General features: G+C 33.6%; 1 pseudogene; it reads right to left on the reverse strand.

Moving 5' to 3' along the window:
* Positions 1-3,573: 3,573 nt before the first annotated feature.
* LOC136416949 (histone-lysine N-methyltransferase SETMAR-like) lies at positions 3,574-4,594 on the reverse strand (annotated as a pseudogene).
* Positions 4,595-14,938: the final 10,344 nt, after the last annotated feature.

Consider the following 14,938-nt stretch of genomic DNA (forward strand, 5'->3'; position numbering starts at 1 on the left):
AGATATTTGAGTTTAAAGTAATAAAGGTATTTAGGCGATCTTTTTGACATATTTCAAGGCCACTTTATATCGGATGGTTTAATAGCTATGACCATTTTTTAATAAAAATAAAGGATAATTTAGCTAATTATAGGTTAATCAATAAAAAAAACAAGAGTTCCTATTATGTAACAAAATAGTACATATACTCTATTTTTTAAAATTACTTTCAAATTTTTGAGATACCTTTATTTTTTATACAGAGTGGACAAGAATATTTATTTTCAAATTTTTCAATTTTTTCAAATGGAACACTCTGTATATTATTACATATTTGAGATCAGCTATCTTTCGTGATTCTAAAAATGTATGCATTTGATAATTTATATCGAAGAATTTAGAAGTTATGCCATTATCTTATGAAAACGATTATTAATTGAATATTAATACATGTTAAATTGTTCTCAAAGTTTTAAACAGAGTTCCTTGTGTGCACGTAAAAAATTGGTGAAACAAGTCTGAATGAAACCGACTTTAATTGTAATAAACAAATTGAATCCAAAATGAAACCTCACACCATAAATTAAAGTTAAAATTAATACTAAAATAAACTTTTGTTCCACAAATCAAGTTTAAATGACAAATTGAACTAATCCAAATTAAGTACTAGTTAGCAAATAATAAAAAAGATTGAAAAAGGAATAGCAAAAAATTGGGTGTACTTATAACTACTGAAGTAAGTATTCAAAACGTCTTCCGCGTTGTACCAAACATTTATTTTAAGCGTTTAGAAAAGGGTTCCTTGACGATGAAACACAGCTGGCGTTATTGATGCGAATGCATTACGAATGCGCATTTTTATATCATCTTTTGTTGTTGGGATTTCTTTGTAAACAATTTCTTTCACGTATCCCCATAAAAAGAAATCCAGTGGTGTAAAATCTGAAGAGCATGCTGGCCCGTTTATAGCACTTCTTTGACATATCCACCTCCCAGGAAATTGTTGATTCGGCCATTTTTTAATGTTTCTAGCAAAATGAGGGAGGGCACCATCTTGCTGATACCACATTTCTTCGACAATATGCACTGGAACATGTTGAAAAAGAGCAAAAAGTTGAGTACTTAAAAACTCATAGTAAGAGCCCATTTAAATCATTTTCAAAAAGATAGGGCCCAATAAAGTATTCATCTAAAATTCCAGTCCATATATTGAAAGACCATTTATGTTGGCTGCCTATTGTCATCATAATATGTGGGTTACGGTAGGAGTAATAATGAAAATTATGCTTATTTACAGTTCCAGTTTTATGGAATGTCGCTTTATTGGAAATCATTACTTTTTATAAAAAATTAATCTGATGAACTGGCACTGAACCGGCAAGCTGGTCTTGTATCTACTGGTTAAACGTTATTGTTTTTTGATAATCAGCATCCAAAATTTCCTGGTAAAGTTATATATGGTAGGGGTGAAATTTTTTTAAATTATTATTCTTTGAATTGAGTTACAAGAGATATCAAGATCAATACTTAATTAACGACTATTTGTGTGCGGATTTTCAACAATTGCCGTTATAATCATCAATTCATTTTCTTCATTTGTCACAGGTTTTACTCTTTCATATTTTTCGTAGCTCACATTTCCAGTTCGTTCAAAACGTTTCAAAAGGTTTCTAGACGACTCTTTTCTTGAATGTCTTAGTTTATTGGAAAATCTCTCCTTATAAACTCTGCTGGCTAATAAACATTTTTTCTGACACTCACCAAGTATAAAAATCATGTCAATTAAATCATTTTAATCAAACTCCATTTTTCTATCAAACTTAACTATCTAACTAACTAAGAAACCTAAAGGACGAATTTTAAATGCCATGAACTAAAGTGACAGACGTTATTAAATTTTATTTTGTTTTAATGTTTTCCAATATGGCTGTCCAAGGCTTACTATTCTAATTGATTTATTTTAGTTCACGCATTGACTTAAATGCAATATTAATTATTTTATCTTTCAATAAATTTTTAAAAAAAGCTGATTTGAGATTCTTGTCTCTTTCAGACATATTTCACCGATTTTTTACACGCTCACAAGGAACTCTGTTTAAAACTTTGAGAACAATTTAACATGTATTAATATTCAATTAATCACCATTTCCATAAAATAATGGCATAACTTCTAAATCCTTCGATACAAATTATCAAATGTTTACATTTTTAGAACTACGAAAGACAGCTGATTTAAAAAATGTAATAATATACAGGGTGTTCCTTTTGAAAAATTTGAAAATAGATATTATTGTCCACTCTGTATAAAAAAATAAAGGTATCTAAAAAATTTGAAAGTCATTTTGATAAATAGAGCATATGTACTATTTTGTTACATAATAGGAACTCTTGTTTTTTTTATTATTTAAACTGTAATTAGCTAAATTAACCTTTATTTCTATTAAAAAATGGTCATAGCTATTAAACCATCTGATATAAAGTATAACACCCTTATATTTTTAGTATCAGGAGAAAAAGCCGAATTTAAAAATATGAAAATATATAGGGTGTTGCATTTAAAAAATTATATGTTCGGTATGTCACATGCTTTTAGACGACCCTGTATACTTATTAATATTTTCCGATTGTGTATCTCTGAAAACTGTACAATTTTTATGGAAAAAGTTTTTCTCTATTTCTAACAATTTTTAAGTTATTTGCCGTACACATACTAATGGGCCAACCTGTATAGCTATTATACATTGAATGAAATCAAACCAATTGTTGCATGTTCGTCGAAACTAAGACTAATCTTGAACAAACACCGTCTTACAGAGACTGGCAGTATATTTGTACACATGGCAACACGAATAACAATGCCAGGGGTAGAGCAACGGTATTACTCAAACCTAACATAAAATTGGGGAAAGCAAACCCTCCTTGTCTGAATAAACCCTTAAACGACCGTCTCCACTTTACAACTCCTTATTTAAGCGATTTTATCCCTATATTCCTAGTGTACGTATATCCTCATTTCAACATTAAACAAAACATACTGATCAAAGTATGCCTGTACAGGCATGCAATCATTATTGGAGACTTTATGTTGAATAAAACAACTCTAACGACAATTAGATTTAAGGTTATTATACTTAAAATAAGTTTTTTGATTACTGTGTTAAAACAACTCAGTTCGGTTATTTATTTCGGCATATCTAAAGCGGTTGTTGTTTGATTATTTTTCGGTGAAATGATTATTAAGCAAAACGGCATCACAAGCCAGTCCGGTTCCAGCAATCATCCGAATAAGCACAATAAAACGGGAGGTCAACCATGAACTTCCGGATTATGTTTAAAACTACCGGTTTCACTCAATCTGGCATGTAGCTTTCTAAATGTTTTAGTACATGGCGTTACTCTATTAGAATAATGTTCCTGATAAAGTCATCGAGCTTCTTTAGCATTTCCATTTGCTCTTCTGTAGCAAAAATGAATATCACACAATTCACGGTTTGAATATTCGTAGGCCATAATACTATTAGGTTGATGCAAAAGAAATTGCGGTTTCTGACCGTTAATTTTAAATGATCATAATTTTTCTTATGAAATATTTTATTAATCAAAATAAGCACCATTAGCATCAATACAACTCTTCCAACGAGATGAAAGTTTATTTATGCCTCTAGCATAGAAGTCTGTGGTTCTGGAATCGACAAACTCATTGAAGGCCGTTTCTGCATCCCCTTGATTTCTAAAGCATCTCTCCCGCAAGAAATTGTCCAGATGTTTAAAAAAGTGGTAATCTGTAGAAGAAAGGTCGGGAGAATAAGGTGGGTGGTCAAGAGTCTCGTAACCCAATTCATGAAGCTTTTGTCGCGTGATCAAAGATAAATGTGGTCGAGCATTGTCGTGTAGCAAAATTGGACCTTTTCGATTGACCAATGCCGGTTGTTTTTGTCGAAGTTTCTGGTGCATCTCGTCGATTTGTTGGCAATATTTCTGAGCTGTAATAGTTTCTCCCGGATCCAAGAAGCTATGGTGGATCAAACCCTCCATAGACCACCAAACAGTAACCATGACCTTCTTCACATGCATGTTTCGCTTAGGAAAGTGCTTTGGAGCCTCATCTTGATCCAACCACTGAGCCGAACGTCTCCGGTTATCGTATAGGATCCATTTTTCATCACACGTCACAATACAATTGAGAAATGGGTCGTTCTTGTTGCGTAGAAGAAGCCCCGACGATACGTCGAAACGACGATTTTCTTGAGTTTCATTCAGTTCGTGCGGTATCCATTTATCGAGTTTCTTTACCTTTCCAATTTGTTTTAGATGGCGAACGACAGTTGACTGGTCTACATGGAGTTATTCTGCAACTTCTCGTGTGGTTTTACTCGAGTCAGCTTCAATTAAAGTCTTTAATTGGTCGTCATCAAGTTCTGATGGTCGACTGCCGTGCTCTTCATCTTGGAGGCTTTCATTGCCACTACGGAATCGAGCAAACCACCATTGTACCGTACGTTCACTAGTAGTATTGTCCAAATGCTGTGTTAATATTGCGGGCCGCTTCAGTCGCTTTTCGACCAAGCTTAAACTCATACAAAAAAATAGCTCGAAATTGCTTTTTTTCTAACATGTTGAAATTAAAGAAAATACAGTTTTAATTAAACACAAGCACAAAATTATTTTAACCAAAGTAAAGAATAAAACCTGACCTTTAAAATGGTATGCAGTATGTAAATATTTATTTAAGATTTTACTAAGAATTTCGACAAATTAAATGTACAACATAAAAACCGCAATTTCTTTTGCATCAACCTAATAATACATCTCCTGACCCGTAAATAACCGGAATAGCGTTAAAACAAAAGAAAATCGTGACACGATCTGTCAAAAGGCAAATGTTTTGTAAAAAGCTGTTCAAGTCTATGAATGGCATCGAAAATTTTGTTGTAATTGTTTTAAATGTACAAGTGTGGTAAAAATTACTTTACTCAATTTAAAATCAGTAAGAGTTTCAATGTTGAATTACCCCTAAACCGTTCAATTTATTGGTTTGAATGAAGAGTACCTTTTTATAGGAATATGCTCATATCTTTAAAATGACACACTTTATTTTGCTATAATTGAAGAAACAAAAAAAATAGAGAAAAGTTAAAATTTGGATGTAGGAAAAGTTCCCTCTGGTGACACATTTTAAAAACATTTTTGTTATAGAAATTTAATATTCATTAAGCTTGTGCCTCATTCCAAATATCTCTTTAATCGATTATGAAATGGCGACACAAACTTGAAAAAAAGAATAAAAATGTTCACCTTTGATACGTCATAACTTGATAAATATTGGGATTCGAACTTTTGTTACAGGACATGTTACCATTATTTTCATGTGTAGAATCACTCATTAGTGTTTCCTGATGAAGTTGTGAAACACCCTGTATAACATCTTTATTTCATTATGAAACAGGCTATCGACCGTTGTAGTCTTTCCGCCTGTGTAATAGATTAATTTCATAATTAATTGTATTATACAGGGTGTTACAAATTAGTAGGCCAATCTGCTAACCACAGATTCTTTGAGCGAAAATAAGTCGACTTTCCTTATGCGACTTTTTTCTTTGGCGTTTTATACTCACTATACAGAGTGTTAAAGTTATTAAAAAATTAATTTATTTGGTTAATAACTTCGGTACTTCTTATCGTATTTTAATGAAATTTTGTAGTGATGCACAGTTCGATGAGGGGTTCTTTTCCTATGATTTAGGTAAAAAAAATTTAAACCGGAGAAGGGAAATTGGGGGTCACGGACACGTCCCCCCCCCCCCCCCAAACTTTTTTTGCGCGCGCCAATGGTGAACGTGTTTAATTTTTTAAACTAAATATTCTTTTATTTTAATTTTTTCATTCTTGTAAAATTTTGATTTACTGCTTACTTTAGAAGATATTCCAGCATATTACCTCTCAATACATGGTACCCATTTTTGATTTATGTATTATAGTATATCGGGAACGTATCGATCATTTATTCCGGTACAAAATGTACGTTGCGTTACTATTGAAAAATCTAGTAGATATCTGTGATGATGAGTCAGGTTCCAAAGCAACGATTAGCTTTTATTTATTAAACAATATCCAGAGTAACTTTTAATCTTTCTTGAAAATAAATTTATATTCTTACATTTATACTAACGTTACAAAGGCAAATGGCTAATCGGGAAGGATTTTTATCATTTTCGGAAATGACCGATATGGTCTTAATAATGGGTATGTAGACAACACAATAAAATTAGCAATAATAATAATTTTTGATATAATGGTAAACGATATTTCATTTATAGGAAAATGCAGTTCTAATGCTAGTTTAGCGGCTAGATGTTATGCAGATACATTTCCTAATCGGTACCATCCAAAAAGAAAATTCTTCTCCAATTTAGTTAATCGTTTGAGGGAATCGGGAAAACTTAAGCAACAGATGACAGGGCAATGTGGACGACCTCGTAAGCTACAACCAAATCAAGAAGAACATATTCTTCAAATAGCGGAAGCAATCCCGAGCAAAAGTACTAGACTAATGGCTACAGAAATAAATCGGATGAACGAAAATGTACACGTTAACTTTGTTGATATCCATAGAGTTTTAAGACAAAATTTATTATACCCATATCATGTTCAGAAAGTCCATGCGCTTCTACCACCAGACTTTTTAGCAAGAGTTACTTTTTGTAATTGGCTTTGCCAGCAGAATAACCATGACGTTAGGTTTCTTAGATTTATTTTATTTTCGGATGAAGCCACATTTACGCGTAATGGATTTACGAATATGCACAATACCCACGTATGGGCAGAAGATAATCCAAAAACTATTGTAGAGAGAAATCATCAAGTAAATTTTCGTTTAAACATCTGGGCAGGAATAGTTGACAATTTTCTCTTAGGTCCGGTTTTCATGCCTCCGCGATTAAGTGCTGAAAAATTTCTATTTTTTTTAAGAAATTCATTTAGAGATTTACTAGATGATTTGCCCTTAAATGTGCGTCAAAATATGTGGTTTCAGTTGGATGGTGCTCCACCACATTACGGTCGAAATGTTAGGAACCATCTAAACAAGGTTTTTAATAATCGCTGGATTGGCCGGGGACAAACACCTATTCATTGGCCAGCTCATTCTCCCGATCTCAATCCATTAGATTTTTGTTTTTGGGGATTTATGAAAGATTTCGTTTATATCGTTCCGATACTAAATGAACAACATTTATGAGAAAGAATCATAGAAGGCGCAGAACAATTTAAGTTAAAACCACAAATTTTTCAAAATATTCGTATCTCAGTAATAAAAAGAGCTCGGATGTGTATTGAAGAAGAGGGCAATTATATTGAACATTTAATTTAGATTCGTTCAGTCCATTTAGTTGTAGTATTATTATTTATTTTTAATTTTCCAAAATTGTTGTCCCTTTGCTGAAATTTCCCAATTTACATAAAATTGAATAAAATCTATTAGGTGTACAACTTTGCTTCCGCCGTTTTTTTTCCGAATTTCGCGATTTTATTGTAAAAAACTAATTATACCTTTAGGATCCAAAGTATTGTCCATCGCTGGCCACTACTTTCTCCCATCTTTCGGGCAGCATACGAATCCCGTGTTGAAAAAATTGGACATCTTTTGAAGCGATCCACGATTCTATCCAATTTCTTACTTCTTCATAAGACCGGAAGTGTTGGTCAGCTAGCCCATGTGCCATGGATCGAAACAAGTGATAATCAGAAGGAGCTAGGTCAGGAGAATATGGCGGGTGGGGTAGGACTTCCCATTTCAATGTTTCCAAGTATTTCTTGACCACTTGCGCAACATGGGGTCGAGCATTATCGTGCTGCAAAATCACTTTATCATGTCTCTCGTTGTATTGCAGCCGTTTCTTTTTCAATGCTCGGCTCAAACGCATTAATTGGGTTCGATAAAGAGCACCTGTGATTGTTTCAGTTGGTTGTAACAGCTCATAATATATTACGCCGAGTTGATCCCACCAAATACAGAGCATGATTTTGGAACCATGAATAGACGGTTTGGCCGTCGACGTGGAAGCATGGCCGGGATATCCCCAAGTCTTTTTGCGTTTGGGATTATCGTAATGAACCCATTTCTCGTCCCCAGTCACAATACGATGCAGAAATCCCTTCCGTCTTTGCCTTGCAAGCAACTGTTCACAAGCGAACAGACGCCTGTCAATATCTCTTGGTTTCAACTCGTACGGCACCCAATATCCTTGCTTCTGAATCATTCCCATGTCTTTGAGGCGTTTTGAGATTGTTTGTTGAGTCACTCCCAATGATTGTGCCAATTCTTGTTGACTTTGACACGAGTCTTCGTCAAGTAATGCTTCCAAGTTCGCATCTTGGAAAACCTTCTTTCTTCCACCGCTATGTTGGTCTTCGACGTGAAAATCACCGTTCTTGAAGCGCTGAAACCACTCACGACATGTCCTTTCACTAATAGTGGCTTCCCCATAAGTATCTGAGAGCATTCGATGAGCCTCAGCAGCAGATTTCTTCATATTGAAGCAGAAAAGTAAAACCTCCCGCAAATGACGAGAATTTGGCTCGTACACTGACATTTTCAATTGCGAATAACTTTATGATGAAGACACAAATAGACTAATATTTTTATGAGGTTATGTTAACAGGTGCCCAAGGCTCCTGCATGCCCACATGGGGTTATTTATTTCGATCATTACTTACCCCTACATACATCTATTCAAAAACGGCGGAAGCAAAGTTGTACACCTAATAGAAGAAATACTTAGGAAAAGGTCTGTTTTACTTATAACATTTAAGATAGGCATGTGACAATATATCGTGTATTTAAAGACATGTTTCCGATATACTAAACGAAAATAGTTACGGTGTATTGAAAGGCAATATGCTGGAATATCTTCTAAAGTAAGCGGTAAATCAAAATTTTAGAAGAATGAAAAAATTAAGATAAAAGAAAATTAAGTTTAAAAAATTAAACACGTTCACCATTGGCGCGCGCAAAAAAAAAGTATTGGGGGGGGGACGTGTCCGTGACCCCCAATTTCCCTTCTCCGGTTTAAATTTTTTTTACCTAAATTATAGGAAAAGAACGCCTCATCGAACTGTGCATCACTACAAAATTTCATTAAAATACGATAAGAAGTAACGAAGTTATTAACCAAATAAATTAATTTTTTAATAACTTTAACACTCTGTATAGTGAGTATAAAACGCTAAAGAAAAAAGTCGCATAAGGAAAGTCTACTTATTTTCGCTCAAAGAATCCGTGGTTAGCGGATTGGCCTACTAATTTGTAACACCCTGTATAGCTTAATTATACCTATACCTATGCTACATGCTTGTCACAATCTGTGTCACCATGAGTACTCTTAATTTAGCCAATATCAGCATAAGAAAAGAGACGAAACAGAAGGAGTGGATTCCTTTAATTATTAAGATGTTCCAGTAATATGGATTTTGGGAAGGTGTATCGGGATTGTCGATCTGATCTTATGAGTGAAAGAGAACTCAGTATGGTCCAGTTGTATGAATTGTTTTTCCATTTTGTTTGTAGTATCGTCAGTTTCTCAGTTATTTGTGTCATTTGTGTCTTTTCGTACAGGTATTCGTTTGAACGATTATGAAGAAGGTTAAGGGGGTGTCTAATTTTTGTTATTAGTCGAAGTGCAATTTGTTCTGTGGTCTGTATGTGATTTTTCGTCTTGTTAGAAGCATTTACCCTCAAAATATGTCCGTAGACGAGTAGCGGTCTACAAATGGATTTGTATATTTTGATTGCTGTTCCAGTACTTATTCCTCCGTCTTTGAACGTAAGTGCTCTGAAGTGTTTAGTTCTTTTAATGATTTCTGTTATGTTCTGTACCTGTTGTGTAATTTCAGTTTTTGGTCTATTGTTATTCCTAAGTATTTTACGTCTTGTTTTGGTGCCGTTCTGTGTCCGTCCATTAGAATTGTTGGGGAGTTATCCTTAATTCGATGGTGTGGTAGTAATAATTGATTCTTTGTAGCGTTCAGTGTTAATCTCCATTTGTAGAACCATTCTATCGTTTTGTCTGTTATTATTTGAAGTTTGGTATAATTTGCATTTTTTCTTGAAAAGCGTTAATTCTAACGACTTTAAACAAGAATATATTTTTTCCATAAAATTGAATAGAGATTAACATTTACTATTCAAAATGTCAAATATTTACGAGCAAAAAAAAAATGAGATTGAATGATCAAAGAGCACTCAGCGCTCTCTATGAGATATCGTAAAAGCGATAGCATATTATGATTTTTCATTGAAAAAACATGCCTGTACCGAATTTCAACAAAATCTATTAATTAGTTTACGACATGTTAAAAAAACGAATTTAGAAATGGAAGTTTCACACCCTGTAACTTTTTCAATATCGACTTTGTAAAAAAATTTACATCAACTAGCATACTTATTTTTACGTCTACTATTTGGATCCGAGAGATTGCCCAAATATTCTGGGACACCCTGTATATCAAGTACAAAATAGGCTCCAAGACACTGTCCTGTGGCGCTCCTGCTCTAATTTACTTCAGCTCGGTACATGTTTCATCTTGTTTTATTTTGAAGTATCTTTCGGAAATGTATAGCTTCAGTATTTGGGCATACTTATGTGGAAACAGCATGTTTAACTTATATTGAAGCTTCTCGTGCCAAACTTTGACTTAAAACTGTCTCTAACATTTCATTGGTTCAGCATAATTGGAGTTATTTGACAACACTAATCTACAATTCGTTGGCGTAGTTCGTCTAAATTTTCAGACTGAGTCACAAAAATTTTCGACTTAAGATGTCCCCACAAGAAAAAGTCCAGAAGGGTTAGATTATGAGATCGGGCAGGCACTCCATAGGACCTTTTCTTTCAATCCAAAGACCAGGGTATTGCAAATTAAGGTATTGGCGAACTGCTGCGGCATGGTGAGGAGGAGCTCTGTGTTGTTAAAAATGCAATTGCTGTTCAAGTAGCAGAGGATCATTTTCTAATTTTTTGCTATCAACGGATCTATCACATTTTCCAACATATCAAGATATATTTCACCGTTTAAATTATCAGGAATAAACAGAGGTCCAATTAGATTGTCTCCCAAAATTCCTACCCAAACAATTAGCTTTTCCGGATATCGAGTATGAACTTCTCGGAATACATGAGGATTTGTGACGCTCCAAAATCTACAGTTATGTCGGTTAATCTCCCCATGAAGTGAAAAAGTGCATACACAAGAAAATCAAACTTGTATAAAAAGTTCGGGTTATGGTTGATACGCTAGGACATAATTTCGCAAAAGTCTTGCCTTCGATAGAAATCATCATTTTTTAATTCATGAATTAATTTAATTTTGTTCGAATGGAACTTGTACTTACGTAAAATTCTAAACACGTTAGATTGGCCAATACCGGAATCTGCAGCAATTTGCCGTACAGATTGAGGATTTGGCATAAGGTGGACATGTCCCAATACTGTCAAAGCTGCTCCTTCATCATTCACAATTCCAATGGGTGCTCTTTTTTTTAACTATTGGTTTTCTTTTTTTAAAATCCGTCTCAAAATTTTGAAATCAATTCTATTACGTACTTATGGCGAACGTTACGTTCGTGATGATTTTAATTGAATATCCTTGCAGCCGCTCGGACACACTTTTGATTTTGGTAACAAAGGCTTACCAGCTGAACATGTTCTTGCAATGTGTACACCATAATTAATTTTTAAAATTTTAACTAAATCAGTAAAGAAGCAACTTGACAGATTCTTTGATAATGCATCAAACGATCGAACAAACGTACATATCAGGTAAACACCTTGCTTCTAGAAACAAAAAATTAACATAAACTAAAGAAATGTTTTTATTTATTTTTGTTTTGCTTTTAGTTTGAAATAAAGAGTAGATTTTTTGCGAAAACGATACGTTAATTCATGTCCCATTTACCGTTATAAAGAAGTTTCCAAGATCTTTCAAATGAGGTATCGCTCGATCCCTCTTCCCTATTCAATATCGAGGGGTTGAAGCTCCCTTTCTTGGGAAGTTGCTCGTTCAAGCCTCAAATGTGCGTCAAAACATGTCCCCCAAACAAAATCAATCGACGTATTTCGAGAAATTTTTCCAATTGTTACGGTATAAGAAATATACGGGGTGGCTCGTTTGAGATGGAATTACCCTGTGTATTTTCAAAGTGATAAAACACTTTGAAATTTTAGTTAATCTAATGTTGGTCTTTTTTCTTAAAGGCAACTGGTACTACGTAATATTTTTTAGTTGTATGAACTCGAAGCGATAAAACGTTTTGTTGCATTTTTTCTACTCACGCCTCATCTGGACAAAGGTTGCTGCAAGACTACCAACCTGTTCTATATTAATCGGCTACTGGAGATTAAAAAGCATTTTTTTGAAGCCGCACATCTATCTATTGTCTTAAATTTGTGGTATATAAAATAGAAGAAAGGAATGTGATCTCACGTATTATGTTTGTGAACTATGAGTTAATAGATTTAAATAGGTATACGTAGTTTTGACGACCTAAAAAAATTAAGTGGGTATTTAATTATATTAAAAAATAGGAATACTGTTTTTTATCAATATCAAAATATACATTATCAACATAATTTACATTTTAATAGCTGTCAATTTAACTTTCTTGGCATTTCATTTCAACTCAACCCAAGTATTTGACAGTTACAGCTTCGCGAAGCGTTAAAACTTTAACATTTTAAAAGTTCGAAATTTTGATGCCCCAAACACTTTAGAAAGTAGTGTTACGCTAGCAAATAAAAAAATATAAATTACCATGGCAAATAGGACGTAGTTTAGTCTGCCGATTGGTACCGCCTGTAATCCGATGGAAATTTGTGATCTTTGAATGACCAAAGGTATTAGATATTTGACATTATTGCAGCATTCATACCAATGACTTAAATACAAGAAATCTCCTACTTTGGCCATCTGAAAATAATTTCCATTGATACCACAAATATGTCTAAAGCCAAATAAATGATACCGCATCTTCCAGCTTTTGTCCAGTGTGGCACATAAACCAGAGGTTTAGAACATACGCAGGAGCGTAAATGAAAAATTTATAGTTGCCCTGAAAATGCAAGTTTTAGTCTGTTATAAGCAGCATATACTTTGTACGCAATTTACGTTCATTCCATGATATAACAGAAAAGAGAGCACTACTGATGTCGACAAGGTTACGTGTCCGAAAGTCCTTTTGCATATGTGGTCTAGCTTCTTGCATAAACTGGAAAATGTATGTAAAAAGAAGCAGTATTTGCGCAATGGTATTTTAATGTATTTGTTGTTTTTATCAGCGGATTTTGATGAAACACAGTTGAAGAGTAAATAAAAATTATGTAATAAAGGAATAAGTAAAAACAAAGAAAAGGGATAAAATAGAAACGCGGCGACTGAAATTTTAAAAGGCAAGAAGGTGACTAACTTTTTAATTGACTATTATCATCTTACGAAAGCATGAGCTAATTGTTTACATTATGGCCTCTCGGTATATCGCTCGTTGCCTTCATAAATAATTAAAAAAGAAATAAACAAAAAATTAACGGCTATTGAAGTAGCGTTTGGAGTATTATTTATTTCAACAGTATAGCATAAAGGCATTTTTTATGTATTGCACAGAGGCATTTTTATGTATTGCGAAAGAATTGGATTTTTAAGCGGCTGCGCTATTAGTTCTCAGGTACTCAATGAAATCTAAAATTGTTGGTAAAAAAATTATAAAGCATTTTTATGGCGAAATATCTTCATAAGAGTTCAAGAAAAAATAAAAACTCTTTCCGAAAATAACGGATTTTTTCGTAAGTAACTGGTACTAACTGGATCCCCGTAAATTTTGCAATTGGATAACCTTGTATATTCGTAATTTTTATTTTTTGCGTTTTGCGCAGGCGCAGGATATACACTACCGCTCATGAAAGTATGGACACCTGCTTAAAATTCCACTATGCAATAAATAATTTCGTTTTTCATATTAAATTTATTGGGTTATGAGGATAAAAAGAAAACACACTAATTACTAATGATTTTCTATTTTCTGATATGCGCGGTCCGATAGATTTTAAAAGAGTGTCTTATTATATCAAGAGTAGAAAAAGAATAAATTTATCAAGCATCGCTCCAGGCACCCATACATCGAACCTGTGTGTTTATATATTTAATCCTGGAGGGACTAGATCAAACATATCTATCGAAAAATAATTTATGTGTCTGATGGAAGTGATACTTTCATAAATTTTGTCTTATGAAAAAAAGCATTATCCAACAAAATTTGATTTAATATAACTCTGTACCATTTTCTTAGACAATATTGTTTTGAATCAGCATAATCAGTCATTTTTAGTTTATTTTTTATAATTACTTGTTATGACAAAAAAATAAGAAAAGAAGATTTAACGCTTTTACGTTTTTCAATCGTCATGTAACACTTAGAATTTTTTTGTTTTTTGTCTGTATCCATGGTTATACAGAGATTTGTTTACATTTACTCGTTAATTCGACTGTTGATCTTGTACTGTTCATTCTGGGTTTTTTAACATCTTAACTTTAAATTGTTGCTACAAATAGCTCATGATAAGCCCCTCTCCATAGAAACGTGTTCAGCTATTTTCACTTTACACCGTGAAAACTTATCAGTGCATAATATTACGAAAAAATAAAAAGTTTGTGCTTCAACAGTAAATCTTACTTTATAACGGTACAAAGAGGCGGGCAGTCTTAAGGATCATCATCGCCCTGGACTATTGCAAATAACATCTAATGCACAGGATCAGTTCATTAGACTAACAAGTAAACGAAATAAAAAATTGACCGGTCCAGATATTGCTGCAGAGTTTAATCGGGGTCGTTATAAACCAATGCCAGTTAGCACCATAAAGGGACGCCCACAAGAGGGTGATATTCATGATCGAATTGCGACCAAAAAAAC

This window comes from Euwallacea similis, chromosome 25 (assembly GCF_039881205.1).
Source record: "Euwallacea similis isolate ESF13 chromosome 25, ESF131.1, whole genome shotgun sequence".
Classification (NCBI taxonomy): Eukaryota; Metazoa; Arthropoda; class Insecta; order Coleoptera; family Curculionidae; genus Euwallacea; species Euwallacea similis.